The sequence below is a fragment of the Papio anubis genome, chromosome 6, assembly GCF_008728515.1.
Source record: "Papio anubis isolate 15944 chromosome 6, Panubis1.0, whole genome shotgun sequence".
NCBI classification, from domain to species: Eukaryota; Metazoa; Chordata; class Mammalia; order Primates; family Cercopithecidae; genus Papio; species Papio anubis.
In genome coordinates this window covers 122,995,607-123,017,529 of record NC_044981.1, presented here as the reverse complement: position 1 = coordinate 123,017,529, position 21,923 = coordinate 122,995,607, and the positions used below count along the sequence as shown (strand labels likewise).

The 21,923-nt window shown below is 36.6% G+C and overlaps 1 long non-coding RNA gene across 1 annotated transcript in view; it reads left to right on the top strand.

Annotated features, from left to right (window-relative positions):
- Positions 1–21,923, top strand: part of LOC101020778 — a 57,928-nt gene that overhangs the window by 33,871 nt on the left and 2,134 nt on the right. The window lies entirely within an intron of this gene.

Sequence of the window (21,923 nt, the reverse complement as noted above, 5' to 3'; positions counted from 1 at the left end):
CAAAGTTGGAAACAACGTGGCAAGAGGTGAGGTTGAAGATGCAGGCAGGCCTGGCGTGGGTTTGCAGGTCCAGCAATGTGTGACTTAAGTCCTGTTCCTTGTGCATGGGCCAGAAAGTGGTGTGAGTGTCCTCAGTCCTTCGTAATAACCTCTTGGAGAAGGCTGCTGTGTCAGGCCCTCAGGCTGAGACTGGGAGAGAACGCTGAGGCTTCAAGGCCCCTGGTTGAATGGGGCAATTTGCTGTAGGAAACGCGCCAACTTAAAATGCTTTACGAATACCTTAGAGTGACACCTGGGATTTCCCGGGCAATTTGAGGGGTGGCTGGAGCTTCTGAAGCTCTTATATTATAGGTCGTGGCTTTGGCTTTTGACAGGGTTGGGGCAGGATACCTTGGGTGTATCTCTAGTATGATTAACTAATGTAATCATAGGGCATCTTTATTTTTGTCCCTCACTATCCCTTTAAATGGATTCGATTGGGGAAGCTCTTCCCTTTGTAATGAATGGTAGTCTCCATGAAATTCTCTGGTCACATTCAGATCATAAAGAAGAAGTAAAGGTATTACTTTAAGTCTCAAGACATTGTCACATTCTAATCTGTAAGGGTGGCGGGGGAGTTCTCACTTGCCTGGCACTCACCTGGTGGCTGGCATCACTTTCTCTCTGGACTTGGCAGGTAGGTGAAGCAGGCTCATTCTACCACGGATGCTTTCATTCTCGGAAACCCCCTCCTCCTGTCTGCCCCCAGATCAGCGAGGGTCTATCACCTGTGCTTTCCTGCTTAGGCTGATTCCTTAGGCCCTGTGCAGTCAGCAAAACCTCGGGCTTCTGTCAAGGTGTGAGTGATTCCCTGGGCATTCCTCTTAGAAGGACCTGGGGCAGCCTTGGCTGGTTCAGCTCTGTGTGTGCATCTCATGCACAGCCTCATCCAGGTCCTTGCTCCACACTCACACATTCTGGATTTCAAGGACTCCAAACCTGCCACCCCTTCTCAGCACAGCCTCTTTTCTTTGCATCCTGTCAGAAAAGTTAATCAGCTTATCTCGTGTCTTGTAGGTTTTCAGGTGGGATTCAGACACCAACCTAAACTGCAGAGGACAAACATTAAGTTCTTGGAGTAGTCCTATTGAAGCTGTTATTCACAGGCATGAGTTGAGGGTCCAGCACCTGCTATTGCTCTCTCCAGAAAATTCTTCTTTGAGTTTATGGGCTGGAGGTTAGGGGTGTCTCCCACTCCCTTGGAGCCGAGATAGGGTGATTGTGACTCAGAGCAAAGGCCTCTTCAGATAAATCCTCTCCTTTCCAAAAATTATCTTCTAATCTCCAATGATAGGCCCTTTTATACCTTTGATGTGGTTGAGGCATTTAAGTGTCATCTAAAAGACCTCAGTCACTCACTATGAAACATTTTTGCTTCTTGGTCTATCTACACACTCTGGCATGTGCTGGGGCGGAAACCTCCAGTTTAACATCAGATAAATCATAGATATTATACTGAAAATGACATCATTTTCCTCTACTTCAGAGTGCTCTTTCTAGAGTACAAATATGACTGCATGACTCTCCTGCTTAAAACCCCTCAATGAGTTCTCAGAGTCCTTGTTCGTGCAATGCTTGGAATGTAATAAGGAAGACAGACAGCATGAGATAGCATGCAAGGACGCAGATAAGCAAAGTGTTGCAAAATCAAACACATAGAATGCTGAGATAGGGAATAAATGGGGAAGAGGTGAGGGGAGAGGAGCCAGGCTCTCTAGCCTCTGGCCTTAGAGCAGCAGCATATAATCAGGAATGCTAAGAGCATAAACTCTTACCTGAGAATGTCTGGGTTCAAATCCCAGTACTGCCACCTGTTAGCTATTTGATCTTTGAAGTTACTTATCCTCTCTGTGCCTAGGATTCCTAATCTGTAAAATGGGAATAATAATCATTTCCTCTTATGATTCCTGTATTAGAAGAGTTACTATTTTTAAGTAGAAGAATGCCTGCCTGGCATATTATAAGTGATATATAAAGTTTCTTAAATAAATGTAAAATTCCAATGGCTTTTTCTACAGGTTTTAGGCCCTTGCCCTGACTGACCTAAATTTGGCCTGTGCTATTCAGCTTAGCCAACTCCTCTTCTGAGAAGCTTCCAATGATCCTCAACATTCATTCAGGTGTCCTTGTTACATGCTACGATGCATTGTATGCATATCAGTATCACCACAATTATCCCACCGTACTGTAATTGACGCTTTTTCTCTGTAGACCATAAATACTCTACTCTTGAGAGAAAGAACTATATCTTATTTATATTGGTATAAACAAAGGTAGGACATATCTGATACCCATTAAATATATGATGAATGAATAAATAAATGAATGAGTGATAGAGAAATTCTAATAGATCAGAATAAAACTACATACTTACAATTTGATAGTTTTCTTTCTTTCAAGATAAGAACACTCTTTTCTTACTGGTTAGATTTTTCACAGATTCTACATGACACCATAATCCTCCATGTCATTTATAAGGGAAGGGAATTTAGGGATTTATCTAAAATTCGAATTTACAAAAAGCTAAATTGAGTTGGATTGATTACTTCAGCTAAGTATTTACCATATTCATCCAATATATTAAAAACATAATTTAATTTAATACATATTTATTGAGTGCCTTTCTAGGCAAAGCACTGTGAAGGGCTGAACACGAATAAAGTAGGTCTTCTGCCATACAGCAGCTTATGTTCTAGAAGAGAAGACAGAGACACAGAAAACTGTGAAACAAGGAGAAATATAATGAAAGCAAAAGGCTGGGAGATTTAAAGAAGAGAGATTTAGTTTATTACCATTTCATTTTTAAGAATCTGTTTTGTAAAGTGAAGTCTTTTTTTTTTTTTTTTTTTTTTTTTTTTTGAGATGGAGTTTCGCTCTTATTGCCCAGGCTGGAATACAATGGCATGAGCTTGGCTCACCACAACCTCTGCTTCCTGGGTTCAAGCGATTCTCCTGCCTCAGCCTCCCAAGTAGCTGGGATTACAGGCATGTGCCGCCATGCCCAGCTAATTTTTGTATTTTTTTTATTAGAGACAGGGTTTCTCCATGTTGGTCAGGCTGGTCTCGAACTCTTGACCTCAGGTGATCCGCCCGCCTCAGCTTCCCAAAGTGCTGGGATTACAGACGTGAGCCACTGCTCTCGGCCAAAGTGAAGTCTTAATTCCTAATTATTTTGTCTCTTCTTGTTATTAACTTCTTTTCACTTCTTGAATTTACCGTACTATCTGCACCAAAAGAATAATTTCCTGATTATATAATGCATGCAGAAATCAAAAACGCTACTTTAAAACAGCCCTTTATTTGCTTCTTTAAAAAAATTCTGTTTCCCTATCTTTTGTGTGAGCATAGATTAATTTGTATAGCATTTGAATGGCAACATTCCCTGTGTAAAATATCAATGTTGTCAATATAGAATTTTAGAGCTTGAAGGAAATTCAGAATTCATCGAGCATACACATTCATCATTTTATTTTATTTTACAAAAAGCAGGACGTGGAATAACTTGATAACAAAGCTAGTTGTTGGAACAGCTAAGAGAAAACCCCAACATCCCGAGGCCCAGGACTATTCTTTTTTCCATTATACCATGCTGCTTCTAGAATAATTTTAGACTATAGGAAATGCAGTCCTGGGGAAGATATTTATAACAAGTCTCTGGCTCATTTAGCATGCCGTTGTTTGGGGTATCCAGCTGCACACTTTGTTCTTGTCAGTAATAAATTATTTCCTGACAATTTGGTTGACAAACGGGATCCCAGCCTCAATGATTTGCACACATCTCTTAAAAAATGATCAGGTTAACTGTTCTATATCTTCCGGCATGGAGAAAAAGAAGATTCAAGATCTTCAGTAAGAGTGTAAATCACACACACCGTCAGAACTCTGTTTATATAACATTTAGGGTGAAGGTACCCTTTTATGAGCTTTTGTAATCCAACGGAGAATCTCTGAAAGCCACAAAACCTCTCCTGTGCCCTAAAACTAACTAAGTTTGCTTTTCTAACTTCCCAGTGGGCTAGGATACAAAGTATGTGGACACTCAAAGGTTTGAAAAGCAAAACAGAATCAAGAGGTGGGGGTGGGGAGGGGAATGTAGGGGTGGCCAATAAGGATTCTTTTACAACTCATATTTCTCTATTGAAAACTGAGATTTCTGGTCACATTGGGGCAGAATAATTGATAGCAGCTGCAGACGAGAAGGTTTGAACATGTATCTCCCCAGGCAATATTTTCTTTGGTTTTCTCAATGGTATGTTGAAAGTATAGCAGTTTAATATTGAGTCAGAGTTTCTTTAGTTAGCTAAGTGAACTAAAACAACTTATTTATTCCGTTTTCTTCACAAAAACTTGCCTTATCCCATGTTTTTTCTTAGACCACCACTGTGTGGTCGTGACATTTGCCTGTCATCAATGTTGGTGATTCTGAGAGACCCTCCTGTAGTAGGGGGTGAATGAACGCAGAGTGCCCACGGGCTGGCACCATTTCTGCTGCAGACTGGCCTCTCAAAGTCAAGAATCCTTGGCCTATTAGTGAGGAAAAATTCAGGATTATAGGAACAACTTCTCTTTCAGTTCCCATTGTTAATAATAGCAAGATAATGAAGAGGAAATTAATCTTTGAGATGTTTGAAGGTCTTCTTAGTACAAGCAATAAACAAGTTGTAATTTAAGAGATAGTAATACTTCGAAATGGTGAAAATGAGTCCAAAAGATTTCCAAACTAATGTGCTTCCTTTTGGAAGCATGTGGACGTTTTTCAATATAGACGTTCTTCAAAGGGCAAGTCTCTGATTCCTTTAATAAAATATTTCTTTAAAAACTTCACATCTCTTTCCTTTAGTGAAGGTTCTCCTTTTGAATGCTCCTATTATGATAAATAGAATAAAAAGGGTATGAAAAAGCTATTAAAATAATTACAGAAGTTCAGGTCATAAACTATCTGTTGATTCAGACTGTCATCAGGTAAGTCAATTGCTTCAATGTTAAGACTAATTGGCCAGACTAGAGAATTGGCTATAAATGACTTCAGACATCTGGATCAGATCTAAGTCATCAGCTTGGCCAGTGTGATCCAACCTGCACTGAATATTCCCCTCATTTGAGCAATAGACATTAAGTGTTATTGTGTTACTGGTATTTTGTGATATTAGTTTGCCACTCTGCCACAAAACATGATGGGATTAAATACACACAATATGGGATAATGGTGAGATAATGGGATAATGGTGATCAGCAGCCCAGGTGTCTCATCTGAGAGAAACATGGCCAAATTAAACAGCTAGTGAATGTTGACTATGGATTGGGTTCATGAGCTAGCTAAATCTTTTTTTTCAGATTGCTATGGTTAAGAAAACTCATATTTAACCAGTTTTGCATGCTTCCTAAAATATCTAACCTAGACACTACTATCCAGCTCAATCTCCTCCTTCTCTGCCCCTTGCAAAAATATGAGACCAGAAATGGTTTACACTTCTATATGGGCATGCATGCATTTATGTATGAGTGAATTGTCTAAAATGTGTCATAGGCTTTTAAAACTAAGAATCTCCTGGGACTAGAAAAATGCAAGATCTCGACAAACAAGGAAATAAATGTGGCAGCAAGGCATCCTCTCATCTTACCTAACCCCCGTAACTTAGGGGTTCACTCAGCTCTTATCCTCTCAGTGTGAACGTTGTTAATTTAGTAAAACACAATGAAATCAGGACAGTTGACCAAATCTGTTCTTATTCACTGCATTTATCTGGTGACCAGGAAAACATTTTCAATGTGACAACAGGCTTAGTCTCTTCTAGATAAAACTTCTCCTAGTCTTTCACTTGAACTCTTGATAATATTTTACTTCAACAAAAATAGTCAGACTTTAAAGCTACATTATGCCAATACCTCATTTAATTCTATGATTGCAAGAAAAGAAGGTGTACTGCAAAACTAAACTTCCTAAATATCTGAAAGTTATATTTTTGAACTTCAAACCTTTAAAAAAATTGAATTATTTTTATTGGAAACATAATTATACTTGAAATTTCTCTGCTTTCTTAAACACCTTAAATGGTATATTAAACATAACTATTTTTATGACTCAGGTATAACTATAAATATAAATGTACCAATGCACTTGTGGCCCATTAAAAGTTTGAAGCAGTTCACCTTTTCAATAAATCTTTATATTATCTCAAATTACTATATTTTATTTGTCTTCTTTTAGTAGTTTTTCTGTTAGCTATTAATCCTTGCCATTCTTGGGGTGCCTACTCTATTACTCAGTTCTATCTCTTTTCCTTTTGCAGTTTCTAATCTGCTATGGTCTGGGAAGCACATAGCTAGCATTCTTAAAATTTTGTGAAAATAGGAGAAACATGCTTTATGAAGTGAATGAGCTTTACCGTCTGGATGTCAGGAAAACTATTTCTCTTGCCCAGAGGCCTTATTTGCTTATGTAGTGGAAGGACACAAATGATTTGCTTTCAGATGACACCAGACTCTTTTCATGGGGAAATTCTTTGATATCTGATAACTCCACCACTAATGTTCTAGGTGCTTTTATTCTCTGGGGAAAGTAGAATGAACACACTCATTATAATATGGGTGCTTTTAGGCATGCAAAATACATATCGTAGCATACATCCTCAGGTGTCTATAGTGTAAAGAAAATGTATAGTTGTCAGGAAAATGAATGCTCTAAGAATTGACACATAAGTATTGTGGTGTATATGTTTTATTTTAATATGAACTTAGCTATTTTTAGTTAAAATAGGTTTGATAATAATCGATGTATTTGTTTACACATTCTAAAAAGGGGAGTTAAGCCAAACTTCACTGGAAAAGAAAAAAGTAAGCTAGGTGAAAATTAGAGATAGACAACTTATTGCCATAGAGAGAGAAGTAAAAATCTCAAAATCTTTACAAGTGTGGGAGGACTGAGGAATCTCTTGCTGAGTGAAAAAAAAAAAAAAAATTTAGTCACTTGAATTAAAATGTTTCCCCTTCGGGAGAAAATGAAAAATTTAATGTTTTTCTGACATAGTCACACCTAATATAACAGTCTTTCCCTTGTAAGAGAATTCTCCATCTTAAAATCCTAGAATGCTCTGATGTCTAAGGCATAGACTCCTTAACAAGCATTTTCATTCTCTTTTTCTGATTCAGGAAGCTTCTTTAGTAGGTCACAAATAAACTTTAATTGCATTTTGTAATTAAAAACATGTTCAAATGATTACTAACTTTTAAAAACCCTTAATATGAAGTACTTTCATTCCTTTTTAAAATAGAAGTTTTGCAAAGACTTAGGAAAGTGTCCTAGAAAAGTATATGTGAATTTGTATTTCTTTAAAAAAAATTATTCAGCCCAAATGGTTCCTCTTTAACCTTTTCTAAGTTGTTAATTTACTCCAATATTGTTGGGATAGTCATGTGGTTCCATCTGCTTCTCTCTCTCTCTCTCTCTCTCTCTCTCTCTGTGTGTCGGGGGAGGGGTGGGTGAGGTAGCTGGAATATGAGGGGTGAGTTGTGGAGGAGAAAATTGAGATATGAAGGTATTTGGTGATGTGTTTGGGGAGTTGATATCAACCTTGAGAGCTGACTGCCTTCAGCTTGACTGATAATAGTTATTTTTCTTTCTTCTCTTCTTTTTAAATCACTAAAATGTTTAAGGGTTTGCAGGATCAAATTAAGTACACCTGGTAGGAACTGCATTTGTGTGGCAATGATCTGTGAGAACAGATTTAGTCAGCTATGGAGTTAGGTTCCGATTTCTGCTTTGTCCTCACATACAGTAGTTTGTTTACCTCTTTTCCATGGCTAAAAATGAAAAACAGTAAACAGAGAGACCATTTGCTCTTTTTCCATCTTTGCGTATTATGCAACCATTTGGCTAACTGGGCAGAAAGTGACAGCATTTCACTCCCAGAGGAGATGCCAGTTGTGTGTATCTCATTGCGATATTTCAACTTCACTGAAAATATTAAAGAAGTGCCCCTTTAAGGCCCTTTCTCTGACCTCTAATACAATTCATTTCACAGAACATGAAAAACAAATCACCAGAATAAACTTCCTGAATTGTATTTGTGAGCTAATTCTCAATCTACTTATAAATATTATTAGGAGTATTGGCTAAATGCTACCATATGTTAAGGCAGAATTTGTAGAATCAAAATGCCATACACATCACAAAATAAATGGAGTTCACTGCTTCTATCATCCTTAGTTATTTTAACTTTATACTTGCGGTGTGTTATGAAGGCTATTTCCCCCTAAGGAACATGTGCAGTGTGTAAATTATTAACTCGTTAATTCCTGAGGTCCTTAGGCTTCAAGGACACAACTGTTTATTTTTCTCTAGTTTGCTGGTTTCATAAATGTGGAAACTGAAAGACTTACAGCAGGAAATTAGTGCTAAGCCAAAAATAGAGCTCAGGTTTTAGTTTTTAGTATAGGATTGAAGAGCTTTTGCATGGAAATAAATTTATACTATTTGTAGGCATGATATCAATTGAGATTAGAAAAATTGTTTCTGACTGACTATAATATTTAATTGCTTTAAGTTACTTTAAAGTGTAAATATGACATTTTGGTTTTGGGAAACATATTGCCTTTAAAGCACTATCACTTAACTGAAACTTATTCCATGAAATTATTAATCTACTAAGAGAAAGATAGCCTGATAAAGTCAACACATACAAGTTTGACTCAGGCCAGGTGCAGTGGCTCACGTCTGTAATCCCAACACTTTGGGAGGCCGAGGCGGGCAGATCACCTGATGTCAAGAGCTCAAGACAGCCTGACCAACCTGGAGAAACCCCGTCTCTATTAAAAATACAAAAAGTTAGCCAGGCATGGTGGCACATGCCTGTAATCCCAGCTACTCGAGAGGTTAAGGCAGGAGAATTGCTTGAACCTGGGAGCTGAATGTTGCGGTGAGCCAAGATCATGCCATTGCACTCCAGCCTGGGCAACAAGAGCAAAACTCAGTCCAAAAAAAAAGGATTGACTCTACCACCACACGTATCATGAATCCAGTTGTCATCTACTGTGTGACACTTAGTGAATGTGGAATCAGGAGACAGAAGAACTAAAAAGAGCCAGTCTGGACAAAAAAAAAAAAAAAAGAGCAAGTTTATGATGGCTTTTGTTTTGTGTATTTCAGAATTCTCCAGAGGCCTTACAAGCTACTTGGCATTTATTTTTTAAAAATAATCCTTCTACTATATATACTATAATTATATACTTAATTACAGCTTGTTTTAGGATCATCTGTGAAAAATGTATTATAAATACACTTTAAGGATATGACTACAATAATAACACAATGGAAGGTAGCTGTTTCTAAGGATAGTTCGACAAATACTAACAAAGAGTTTACTAAAGCAACACTGATTGAAAGGATATAGATACAACTAAGGACACGAGGAGAAGAAAATAATCAAATAGATGTGGTTTGCATTCACAGTAGAGTATCTTAGCAATTATAAGATGGAATACTTTAGGAAATATTTTACACATAAGCATTTTCTAAAGGCCTGAGAAATTCTTTTAGGAATTCCTCAGCATTATTGTTACATTTTCTTTCCTGAATATGCTTTGAGCATCAAAATTCCTGTATCAGTGCCATTGTAATCATACTATCTAAATATGTTGCCCATCACATGAATTCATAAATTAGGGTGAAGTAACAAATGGTGAATGGACAAGGCACAAATAGAATTCAGTAATTTTACACTGGGGAGATAAAGGAGGGGAAAAAAATCACAGGAAACTGTATTTCCATTGGAGATGTTTTTCTTTTTCACGTATGCTTTCAGCATCTTAATTGTGAAAACTCATGGTCATTCATAATTATAAGAAAATCTGGTGTAATGGTGGTCATTTCTACAGCAGAATGCGACTATTGACTGTTTACTAGAAAAAGGGAGACTCAAAGCATATTTGGAAACAAGTGGCAGAACAAGGGAAAGAAGTAGAAAGGGCTACAATGAGGATTTAATGAGGGATGCTGTTGGTTCCAGTGATTCTCAGTGGTGGCTGTTCATGAGATTCGTTTTTGAGTACTTTAAAAAGTACTGATGTCTGCCATAAACCCCTCTCTGCCAAACCCCACCCTCCATATTCTGATTCAATTGAGAGTGGAGGACAAACAAAATATGGAAGACTTTTGGTGTGCAAACTGATCTGATGACTAGTCCTAAAGATTGCTTAGAAATAGTGAAGATGGGGGGAAAAGCATGGAGGAAATCTTAATATAGAAGGGACCCAGACGAGAAAGAGAATGAATTGGTAGAAACAATGGGAAAAGAGGCATGCAGTTCATGGACAAACCATCCAAGAATCTTAACTGTGGTAAATAGAAGATGAGTGAATATTCCCAAGAGACATGTACTTTCCTGTGTATGGATGTAAAGTAGATAATTGATATTTATTGGTAAATCTCCCCAAACCTGGCTTTTTCACACCAAATTTCCAGCTACTGCTAACAACTTCCACTGTGCATTCCTCCAGAAGTTTCTGAAATTGGTACCAGACAGAGAGAGCTATCAGGCATTTTCAGCAGTCCATATTCTGGATCAATTAAATAAGAAAGAAACAAAAGGATTAAAGTGGTAAGTCAATGGTAATACTGAGAATATCTACGAGGTTCCTACCCTGAAACAGAATAGTTGAAGAGTTATGCAATTTGTGAGGTTTCTGAGGAATCTTTATTTTGCAAGATTTGTAACACTATGTTATTTTGGCTGAGGATACCATAAAAACAAAGTCATTTCCAACAGTGCACCAAAAATCTTGCACTTTTTCTGTGTTCCAAGCTCAAGGGACTACCTATCATTCTAAAAATACATCAGCCCAAACTACCTTTGCTTTTTTTTTCTGAACGTCTTTGTGTCTTCAATATCATTTTTTAAGTCTTACTCCAAAAGACACATTCTCTGTTAAACATCTTGCAGTTGATGAAAGACAGTATCCAGGTATGCTCTCATCCAGAACACACACATCTTTAATATCACTTTCATGTTGTTCTGTTTACTTATCTGCCTCTCTTTCTGGATAGACAGAGTAATTCAAGGAGAGTTTACAGCCATTGCCTTGCAGAATGTCTGTTTTTAATTGCACTGGAAAGCTGTCCCTTCTGTTGGGTAACTAGAACCCCTAATGAAAGAGAACTGGACAAATGCTTGCTGCATGAAGTTGACACCCTTCACCTACTTGGAAATGTTCTTTTTGGCCAGTTCTGTTGAAGCAACTTCAGTTATGTCAGTTGAGTCTGTCCTGTGGTATGTTTTGTGTGAGTGTGTTCATCGGTCTCAAGGGGTGTATGAATCAACTAAAAATATACTAACATTTTGCTTGTTTGTGCAGCACATGTGCTTTGAGAGAAAGAAAGATTTGTTTAGATTCTCAAAGTGGTCTAAGGCCCAAAACAGATGATAAAATAAAACACTATCATAAGCAGTGAAAAACTAGACAGTTTCTCACTGAATTCCAAAATTAGATGAGAATGACCATTGTGATTACATCATATTTATTGGAAAATAAGGGCAAAATTTATTACCTGCAGCATTATGATAGTCTACCTAAGAACAAAACAAAAAACAAACTGAAACTTTTAGTACTAAAACTAATAGAATTCACGGAAGTGGCTAGATATAAAATAAATTTAAATGCCAATAGGTTTAGATTTGCAAAATCACTTGGTAATATAATTTTTAACAATCCCAATTCATCAGTAATAAAAGCATATAGCACATCAAAATTTAATAAGCTATTTGCAAGACATCTACCAGAAAAATAAAATAACTTTCCTGACAATCATGAAGGAGGACTTAATAAATACAAAGCTGTACTGTATTCCTCTGTGAGGTTACTTAGTATTGGAAAAATTCCAAGTAAATGTATAAATTACCTCAATGCAGCTAAAAATGTAAATTTAAATAATAATGAGATACACTTTTATCTTTCAGATTAGCAAAGCTTAAAAATATGTGGAATAGGGTATTTTCTCATACATTGCTGATAAGGGTGTAAATTGTTACAACTTTTTGCACAGTAACTTGGAACTATGTAGCAAAGTTTTAAACTTTTCCCTCCATAGTTCTGTTTTTAGACATTTATTCTCCAGAAATATTCACCCAAGTAATTGTAATAGCGATATATTAGAAACATCATGAAAATTTGTCAATAAGAATTGGATTAAAAATTATTTTCCATCCCTTTGGAGAAATACTGGGCAGACATTAAAAGGATGTGGCAGTTTTATCCATCAAACAAAAATCTTGTCCTTGTTTATAATGACAATTATGCAAAAGCAAGCTGTGTGTATAGCTTGATATAATTACATCTTTGTTTTTAAAAAAAGTATATGTGTGTGTTTGTGTAAGAGTGTGTGTGTGTGGAGGGGGTGTGTGTGTGCAGGAGGCATGTAAGAAAGTTCACGAGGGAATAGACCGATCGGTGGTCATTTCTTGGAGTAGAATTTCAGGGGCTTTTTGTTTTTTACATCTTCCTCGTTTTCACGACTCTTCAAGACTTTTACAATAACAATATGTTATTTCTTTAATTGGAAACAAACATAAAGATTTCTTTATCTCTTCAGCCTTTCACCTTAAGATTGTTATGGCTTCATCTCTGTTTTCACCATACTTAAACTTCATAACACAACCCTTTTTAGGGGAACTGCCTACCCAGTCCCTCGGGAGAAGACAGACACCATTCACTATTTTATAGCTGAGTAGAGCTAATGATGGAAATGACAATGATAATGACAAGAGAGGGCCTGACATATTTCCGAGCTTTTGGTCGACTTTTACTGCTCGCTCTTCACCTCCCTTTGATCCCCTGCCCTAAATGAGAGTGTTAGAATGTATGTCATTAAAGTTAATTTAATTTGAAGCACACATATTAAAAAAGGAAAAGAATCACAAAGATCCTTCTGCTTTACCAAAACAAAATTATATTCCTCAGACGGCCAAGGCTAGGCAGAGCTTTTTAAAGCTGGAATGTGAAATTTCGGATCTAGAGCTTTTCTTGATAAAGAAAAAAAAAACTTCTAAATGGAGATAAAAATTAAATTGGAAACATCCAGACGTATTTACAGAGGCCTACTTGTTGGTTTTCAAAGTAGTTACTACATCCCCAGGTCTCTAGATTTTTTATTAAAATGGTTTTTAAGAAATATCTAACCATTGCATAATCTATTGGGCACAAAGAGAATGCTATTGTAATCAAATACTGAAGAACATTGAACAAACCCATCATTTCTTTAATTTTATTGCCATTTTGATTGCATGATTATTTATTTCAACATTAAAGAATATTTGTCTTTTACACTCTCTACCAATCAAGCACACAATGAGTTATTTTAAAACACATTCCAAATATTTTATTTCACCCAGCTTCCTGTTGACAGGTACAATAGTCCCATCTTAGCTTCTGTTCACACAAGAACACATTTTGAAACCCAATTAATAAAAGGTAGAGCTAGGCAAGCTCTGCAGAGCCCAGCACCTGCTGAGCAAACTGTCAAATGTTTGCCACGGTACTTAGGGCTGTATTATGGCAAAATGGAAAAAAAAATAGGCATGGGAATAAAATTTAAAACCCACAATGAAATAGTTGATTAAGAAAATTAAGCCATTTAGTACAGACCCATGCCTCTGCCTCCTGGAGGAAGCCTTAGGAGGCTGTGTGGACCAGAGTCAGTTAAAACATTTGTCCTCTATGGCAATGACTGCTTAATTTTATTCACAAAGGACTCCTTTGGCATTCATCTACATTTCCAGACCCCTTTTCAAATTTATTCATAAGTTTCCTCTTTCCCAGTGACCCCAACATACTTGGTGCTGGGAAAGAGTCTGTCAACAAATGGCAGATCTGCACCTAAGCCAGCATGAAGCCTTAGGGGTCCTGAGGCCCAACTTCAGATAGCTCCTTGGTATGGGATAAGGTTGAGCTCTTAGTCTCCCTGAGTCAGGCATTTTAATTGCTGGATTTTTTTTTTTTTTTTTTTTAATGTTTAAGGGAGGCAGGAGAGGAAAGTGATAAGGGAAGCTTTGAGGGAATAGTGATGAATGGCCATGGCTCAACTTTTACCTCCTTCAGAAAGCCTCCTCCAATTAATTCTATTCTTACACTAACCATCCCTTTATTCCACCCCTTTATTCTAAGTTTCCCCAGCCCCTGGGTCCATAGTTGGCCCAGAAAAATTTTGTGTCTTCTGAATTGCTTTTGTTTGTTGCTTTAGTTACTGACCTCCCCAGCTAGCCTATGAAAAATTTCAGAAGCCTAGGAATATGTCTTCCATTGCTTTATGGAATTTAATAGTGCCTAGTTTACTCAGTAGGAAGGAGAGCTCAATTAAGTATAAGAATTATATTAATTAGCTAAAAAAATTAGAACCCTGAAGGTTTTCTGGAAACAAACAAGCAAACAAAAACTACTAAAGCAAATGCAGCCGGCAGAACTTTTTTCTCAAATAAGAACCTCTTCAATTTGACATGGCCATGAGCTATTCAGGGCTCAGGCTTAAAGGGAGTGTCTTCTAAATTGTGATATTTCTTAGGAGCAATTTTGGCGACTTGACGTAGATTGAGGACATTCACATGTTTAGAAACAGTCAGTCACATGGCAATGATATTCTCTGTAATATTTATTTATATCCACATCTTGTTTTTTAAAGGATTTGAAAAGATTAATGAGATTAAATACAACATATCAGTTAAAAATTGTTAAGAAAGGAACACGAAACCAGATTCATAAAATAGAGTTAAAATTAAGACTAAATTGAAAACAGATCTTGCAAACACTTGCACACTTGCCAAAAATTTGGACCTAAGCTTCCTGGCAACTAACCTGAAATAGATTAGGTAGGTGATCAGGTACACAATAGATAGTGTTTAGGTGACAGAAATAGTTCACACTGTTCAGGAGAACTGTAACAATTCTTAATGCAAAATACAGGCAAAGACCTCTTGAGGATGTTCATCAAGTTATGACTGCATAATACCTCTCGTTCATGACAACATTCTTAAGCGTGGACCAGCTTGAGTTTCATGAAGGTGCGTTTACAGTGTCTTTCAATATGAACAATCTTCACATCAAATGTAGTTCAGTAAAAGCAATTCTACTGATATTTACACAGGAGTTCTATGAAATAATTTCCTCTAGTGCATCTGAATTTGGGAATAGATTTGAGAGTATCTGCCCAAATGGAAGGACTACTCTATCAATTAGGTAGGGCTAGTTTGTGCCAGAAAATATCAATTGCTTAAAACTACAATATTTAATTTTTGTTCAGGCAACATGTTCATAATGGGTTAAAAAAGGACTGTGCTCATTGTAGTTATTAAGGAACCCTGGGTGAATAGAGGCTTCATGCTTTCGTGATCACAGAGACTGAGGGAAAGGACATAGCAAACCACATAGTAGCTCTTAAAACTTTGGCCCAGAACAGTCATCACGTCTGCTGACTGAAGCAAACCAGTCATCAGGCCAGGCCAGTCTTCTGTAGAAAGGGATGTGCAATCCTCCCATAGGGAAGTGCACTGAATATTGTAAACAACAATACAGGTTATGACAACCATGTGTCCTTAACAAAAAAACCTAAATAATGATTTTCTTAATTGACATTTCCCAAGATATTGGGTGACAGAAATTTCCAAATTGAATCATTCTCTACTGACTCCCTGAAGTGGTCGTGTTCTCTGCTGGCAGTTAAAAATGAGAACTGCCTGCTTTCAAGGACTGACCAGCTGGAGGTAGGATTGATATTCTACCATGAAAATGCAGCAGCCTAAAGGACCTCTGCCAGAATACGCTCCACCACTTAATACTTTTTATTGCTTTTGACAACTTATACTCCACGTTTTTTTTCTTCTCTAGGAAAACATATTGGTAACTAGATATATACATAACCTAGATTGCTATAATGACGATGTCTTTTATGATTCATCTTAACCATTCTTTCGTGACCCCTCCCATCAAAAACATTCAGTGACTTCCAGTGGCATTCCTAGCATTTTTGACACCTTGACTGGACCATTTGTATAACACCCCCCACTTTGTGATGAAATTACTTTCATATAGTAATTAGTAATCAATATAATTTTTAAATCTTCTGTTTTAAAACAACAAATGAAAAGAAGTGATTTTGATTCTAAAGACTGTGCAAGTTTGGGGTATTTTATATATGAATTAAAATTTGCACCTATCAAATAAAAAATGTTATACTTGCATTTAAATGAAAATAGGAAACTCCAAGTGATCCCACAGTAACTCAAGTTCTGTTTCTCTGACTCAGAATCACAGCTATGTCTGTCCAAGGCAATTGCCAACGTTTCCCCATTTATCCTAAATGATTGTAGCTGAGTGGGGTACGCTTGGGGAACAATTGTTTAACTGGGAATTTGCTGAATTAACTTCTATGTTGAACACAATGTTTAATAAAGGACAAAAAATAAAAATGTGCTAATTCAAACCATGCAATGTATTATTAAAACTCGATGCTAATGGCAGCAATTGTTTAAAACTAAGACCAGAAATGATTTTTTTTTTTTTTTTTTTTGAGGAGGAGTATTTTATCACTTCATTGTTTAGAAATGTCGGCAGGAAGTGATGATTAGAATCAGAATGACTGGATTTTATTAGAGCTTTAAAATTTTTTATAGACAGGGTAACCCCTCATTGTCCATACCCAGAACTCCCTCATACTTGGTCAGCCCCTGGTGACTCCTCAGTGTTTACATAATTGAGTGCAAAGTGGTGATCTTTCGCATAGTTCTCCAACATATGGCCTCAACCTCCTTCCAGCCTACTCCTCCACAATTCACCTATTGTGAAAATACCCCATCGTCTAGAATTGTGAAAATATTCTGTATCCAGAGCCCTCCTCTTAAAAAAATACTTCTGTGTGTGTTCAGATTTCTCCCTCTGACAATGTAAGTGTAAAGAGCACAGGCTTTAGAGCCAGGATTTTCTAGGACTGGATTTTCCCTCTGCAGTTTATAAATTGTGTGACCTTGGACAAGTTATCCAACCCATCTGGGCCTTATCCTCCTCATCTGCAAAAATGTTGATTACATAGCCCATTTACAGATACCACTGGATGAGATGAGAACACGTAAAATATATGTAAAATTGTCTTATCACTCCATATCTTTCATTATTCTCCCTTAATAAGTTTTGTATATCTAACAGTTACAGGACTTTGATCAAAACAGACCTGCATAGAGTTTGAACAATTGAATTGAATTGATTGGGCTTCATTCATGGTATACAAGCTACCAAAGTCACATGGTCTAAGCCCAAGCTCCAGTTCTTTCTACAGTTGCCTCAGCTGTGAGTCTTGAGCATTGTCATAAGAAGAGAATCTAGGATATTTCTCATTTGGCTTCAGTTCCTCTTCTTCAGCTGTCCAGAGCTTTTTCATTTAGAACAAACACTGTGACAAAATGAGGAGGCTGCAGAAGCACAAGTGGGAATGGCAGCTGACTGCACGGGGAGGAGGTGTCCATTTCACCTTCAGGACCATCTTAGCATTTTGAGCAGCTCATAGGTCAGGAATGCTGTTGTCATCAGGGTTAGAGCTATGTCCTGAATAAATACCAAGTTAGGAGGAAGATGACTCAGAGCTGCCTAAACCTCATACTCCTCTGATATTTTAAGCAACAGAGAGTGGCAAGCAGCTGTTAGATATCTTTGCTGCTTTGTTCAGGCAAAGCTTAGCCTGTTCCATTTGGAAAGAAAATGGTCATAATTTCCAGCCCATTTTAAACCCTTCCTTCTTAGAATTGTTACTGCACACATAACCTGGGTCACACAACTTAGTTTTCTGCAATCTCAATTCTTTTTCTAATTATTTCCTCTTCCCCAAATGAATATTAAGTTTGTTGTGTAAAGAGAATATACCTTACATTCCTCTTATATTCTTTCCAAACTCAAAGATTTGCCTTTGACTCAGAGTAGGTAGTGCATACAAACACTAATTTCATTTATATAGGACTTTAATATGAAAAAATACCTTTATGTCCATTCTTTTGTTTAAACTTCACTACAACCTCATAAAATAATTGTTATTATCTTTATTTTATAAACCAGGAAACTAAGGTTTAGAGAGATTCAGTATACTGCCAAGGATAAGGATCATACAGCTAGTAATTAGCAAATCCTGCGTTTGTGTATGTGCGTGTGTGTGTGTATTCACCCCATAAATCGTATCTTAAATACTCATTCATTAATGACAGCTTAATTGAAAACCTTTAAAAATATATTTAATTTTTTTTCTACTTATTAAAGTCTTGTTCCCTAACTTGTTTTTCTGGCTCTGAAAGCAGCTAGAAAACCATTTTGTAATTTGCAAAGATGTAGATCTAGAACCTAATTATTTCATTTGTACACAGAAAAGAAAATCTGTACAAATGTAAGAAGAAATGGCACAGGAAAATCCTCAAGTAATAAGAAACCATAAATTCATTTGTATTTTAGGTAATATGTTTATGGCAGATATTCAGAGAATTAACATTATTTTGGGGCATCATTATTTATCTGAAAGATTAGGAAGGGCGTGGAAGAGTCTGTGCGGTTAAGGAGAGCAAAAATGGTGTAAATAATATCAATTGGTAGACTCATTTGATTCAGTCAACAGGTTTTATGAAGCACCTGCATTTTCTGTCATGGCTGAGGAGTGGTTTTCAACACATGTTGACATTCGGGTAGGTCAGATACTCTGTGAGTTCAATCAAGATAACCCTGTTTACCCACTAAGATGACTCAGAGAGCTGCTAGAGACCTAGTTTTTCATTTTGGTCTCGTGCTACAAATGGTCAGCAACTCTGAGATTGATCGAAGACACCTGCCTCAATTATTATGCAATGATTCATAGATTCTTACTATAGAACATAATTGAGTATTTGGGTTTCCTCTTTCAGTTAGGGAGAGTAAACAAGTTTCTTATTTATATCGACAAATCACAATTTGAGCAAGTTAAATATTAAAACCTATTGAAACAGAAAATGAAGTTGAGTTTAGGTGTGGATCATGTCAAGAACAACTATTTAGTCTTTATTTGAGAGATGATGTGCAAACATTTCATGCTGCTTGCCTAATTAATGTCTTCAGTAATTTACTACACCTTTTACTTCATTCATGAAAATTTCAAAGGATTAACTGTGAATGGATATTTGAGGAAGTTAACTTACTGGATCACCGAAGTAGAGAAAGAGTGGCCCAAGGAAGGGTGGGGAGTAGAAAAGTGCTCAGGAGATAGTTGTTGAAGCTGCAGAGAAATCTCTATTTCTATCTCCTGGTTTAAACCCTTCATCCCACTCAATGTACATTAACCTGAAATATTAATAGATCACTGTGCTTCTCCCTTAAAAATAATGCATAAGCATTTAGATTGATGATTACTGCTGCATTCAAGGTTCTGTAAATAATGATAACATAACTGTCTAGCACATTATATAAGATCACCTAAATTATAAGTAGAAGATATATCACATCATGGTCAAGTCTAATATATGTAATTTATGGGCTTTATTCTCACTGTTGCAAGTGTCTGTTGAAGAGGGCAGGAATAATGACCCTTATCCAGAAAAATAGATGAAATCTATGTCTTTTTCTAAATCTGGAGTTTAAGAAACTGTGCAATCCAAAGGAAAATCCCTTTTAAGGGGAAAAATTAAATCATTTAAGATCACCCCTCCCACTAGGTTCTATTAACCACATTTTGTGAACTTAGTATGTGTCTGACACGATGATGAGTATAATGGCAGTGGTGGTAGGAGGTGTAAAAAAGTGTTGGACATGTGCCTTATTTTCACTGTTAGCACTATCTCTTTGAGGAAAGGATGGCAGTCAGTCTTTTTCTTCTGTTTTGGGAACATCCCAAAGAATTATTAAAAATTGTTTTAACTTTCATTTTGTCCTCAAAGTCTTATGCTTTGATTATTTTTGTTCTCTGAACCTAATTTTACACTTTCTCATAGCTATAAGTATTCATCTTTTAAATATTTCTTTCTCTTCCAAGACAGCTTTCTCATATCTTATCTCGCCTGTCTTCTTTCTTTCAGATTTTTGCTGAGTTTCTTAACATAACTACTTTGAGCTCCATCGTGGTAATTTTTCCATCTGTTATGACTTTGTAAGCCGGTCTACAAACCTTGCATCATCGTCACCTATTGGTGCATAGAACTGAATTATTCTTCTTCCCAGTTCAGAGCTTATTGTACATCCACAAGACTTTTCTTTTGTTTAGCCATATACCTTAATCCATTTCTGCATCTGTTCTCCTTTTTTCATAGGCAAACATTAATCATTTCATGCATTAATTTGAAGTTCATGAAACAGACATTATGTTGGTCAAAACAGTCAAATATCCACAATTTCATATGATTCAAATTAACATGTCTTCCCATTTCCCATTTCTTATTAATTATAATATTCAAAAATTGAAAAATATACAATATTTGTATATTTCCTTTTCTGACTAAGTTAGTGGTCCACCTATATCAAATAGCTAGTTCCTACAAACATGGCACTGTTCCTGGGTTCTGTATGCTTTTCCAGTAGCATCGGCTGCTGCCTAGTTATCACGAGGTACAATGATTTTCCTTTCCCTGCCAATATCGTTTTAGATATATATGGGTCTTTGCAGTTGTTGAAATAAATTTAGCTGATATTTGGTGATTAATCTTCTAATTTCAGAATACTGTCTCTCCTATTCTCCATCCCTTTGTCTGTTTGCTCTTTGTCTTTTCCATTTTCTTAACAGTATATTTAAGATCTTCCATTGTGTTTTTAATATTAACCATTGTAAGTTTAATATCTAAGGTCTTTATCATGTTTTCTGATTGTTCCTTTGTAACGGCATCTTATTCTTGATTCATGGATGTAATATTTTCTTTCATCTTTCTAAAAATATTAATCATAGTTTCATCTCTTTTCCTCCAACTTGCTTCTTATATTTTCCATTCCCAGTACCTAGTCATAGTTTAGAGTGGAGGTTTGAAAAGTGAATTAGAAGCTCTGTGCTCATGGTTGGGACTTGCCAACTGTGGGCTTCCCTATAGCCTATGCTGGCTAGGCTGCTCAGAGCCTGTAATGCCATTATCTTCAGGGCTTCCCTCTCTGGTTTATCAGTATTTCCAGATAATGATCTTCTGATCTCCAACCTAGATAGCATGAGGCTAGCTATTAGCACTCTGGTAACTGAGGGATCTCAAAGTTCAGTATGCAAACTTGCACTTAATCCCCCTATCCTGAGTATGCCATTTCTTTTTTCCACTAGGCTTGATGTCCCCCAGGTCAGAGAATCTCTGTTTTCCTATGTCTGGAGAATAAGCTTCCAGTTCTATTGTTGCATGGAGTAGAAGTCACACAGACTGGAGGAGGGAATCTGAAGATAGATTTCATAAACAGTTTTAACCAGTCCTCTTTGGTTTTGTTTGGTTTCACCTTATCCCCACTTTCAGAGCCATATGGTGCTAAAACTATCTGGACCTTGGGAAGATTTTGCCAAAGCATTAGAATAATTTCCCAGATTTCTGCTGCCAGTTTCGGATTCACTTTCTTAGTTCACGAAGTCATTTAATACTCATTCTTTTTTATCATCTTCTGAAGTTTTATTGCTATTCTCCCATTCTCTGTTCTCTTTGTCCTTATAAGTTTATGCTTTGAAATATCCTTTTACCATTGTTTTATGGGGTTTCTGTGGGGGGTAAATTCAAAGGCACACATCTAATCCCCCATTTTTAACTGGAAATCCCTCTATTATCTTTTATTATTTGGTTCTTGTTTCTTTGGTTTACTTGGTTACTGTTTTATTGTTGCTTTGAGTAATCAATCACTTAACTTATTTATGTAAATCTCAGTTTCTGATAAATGTCTCTAAAATAAAAAAT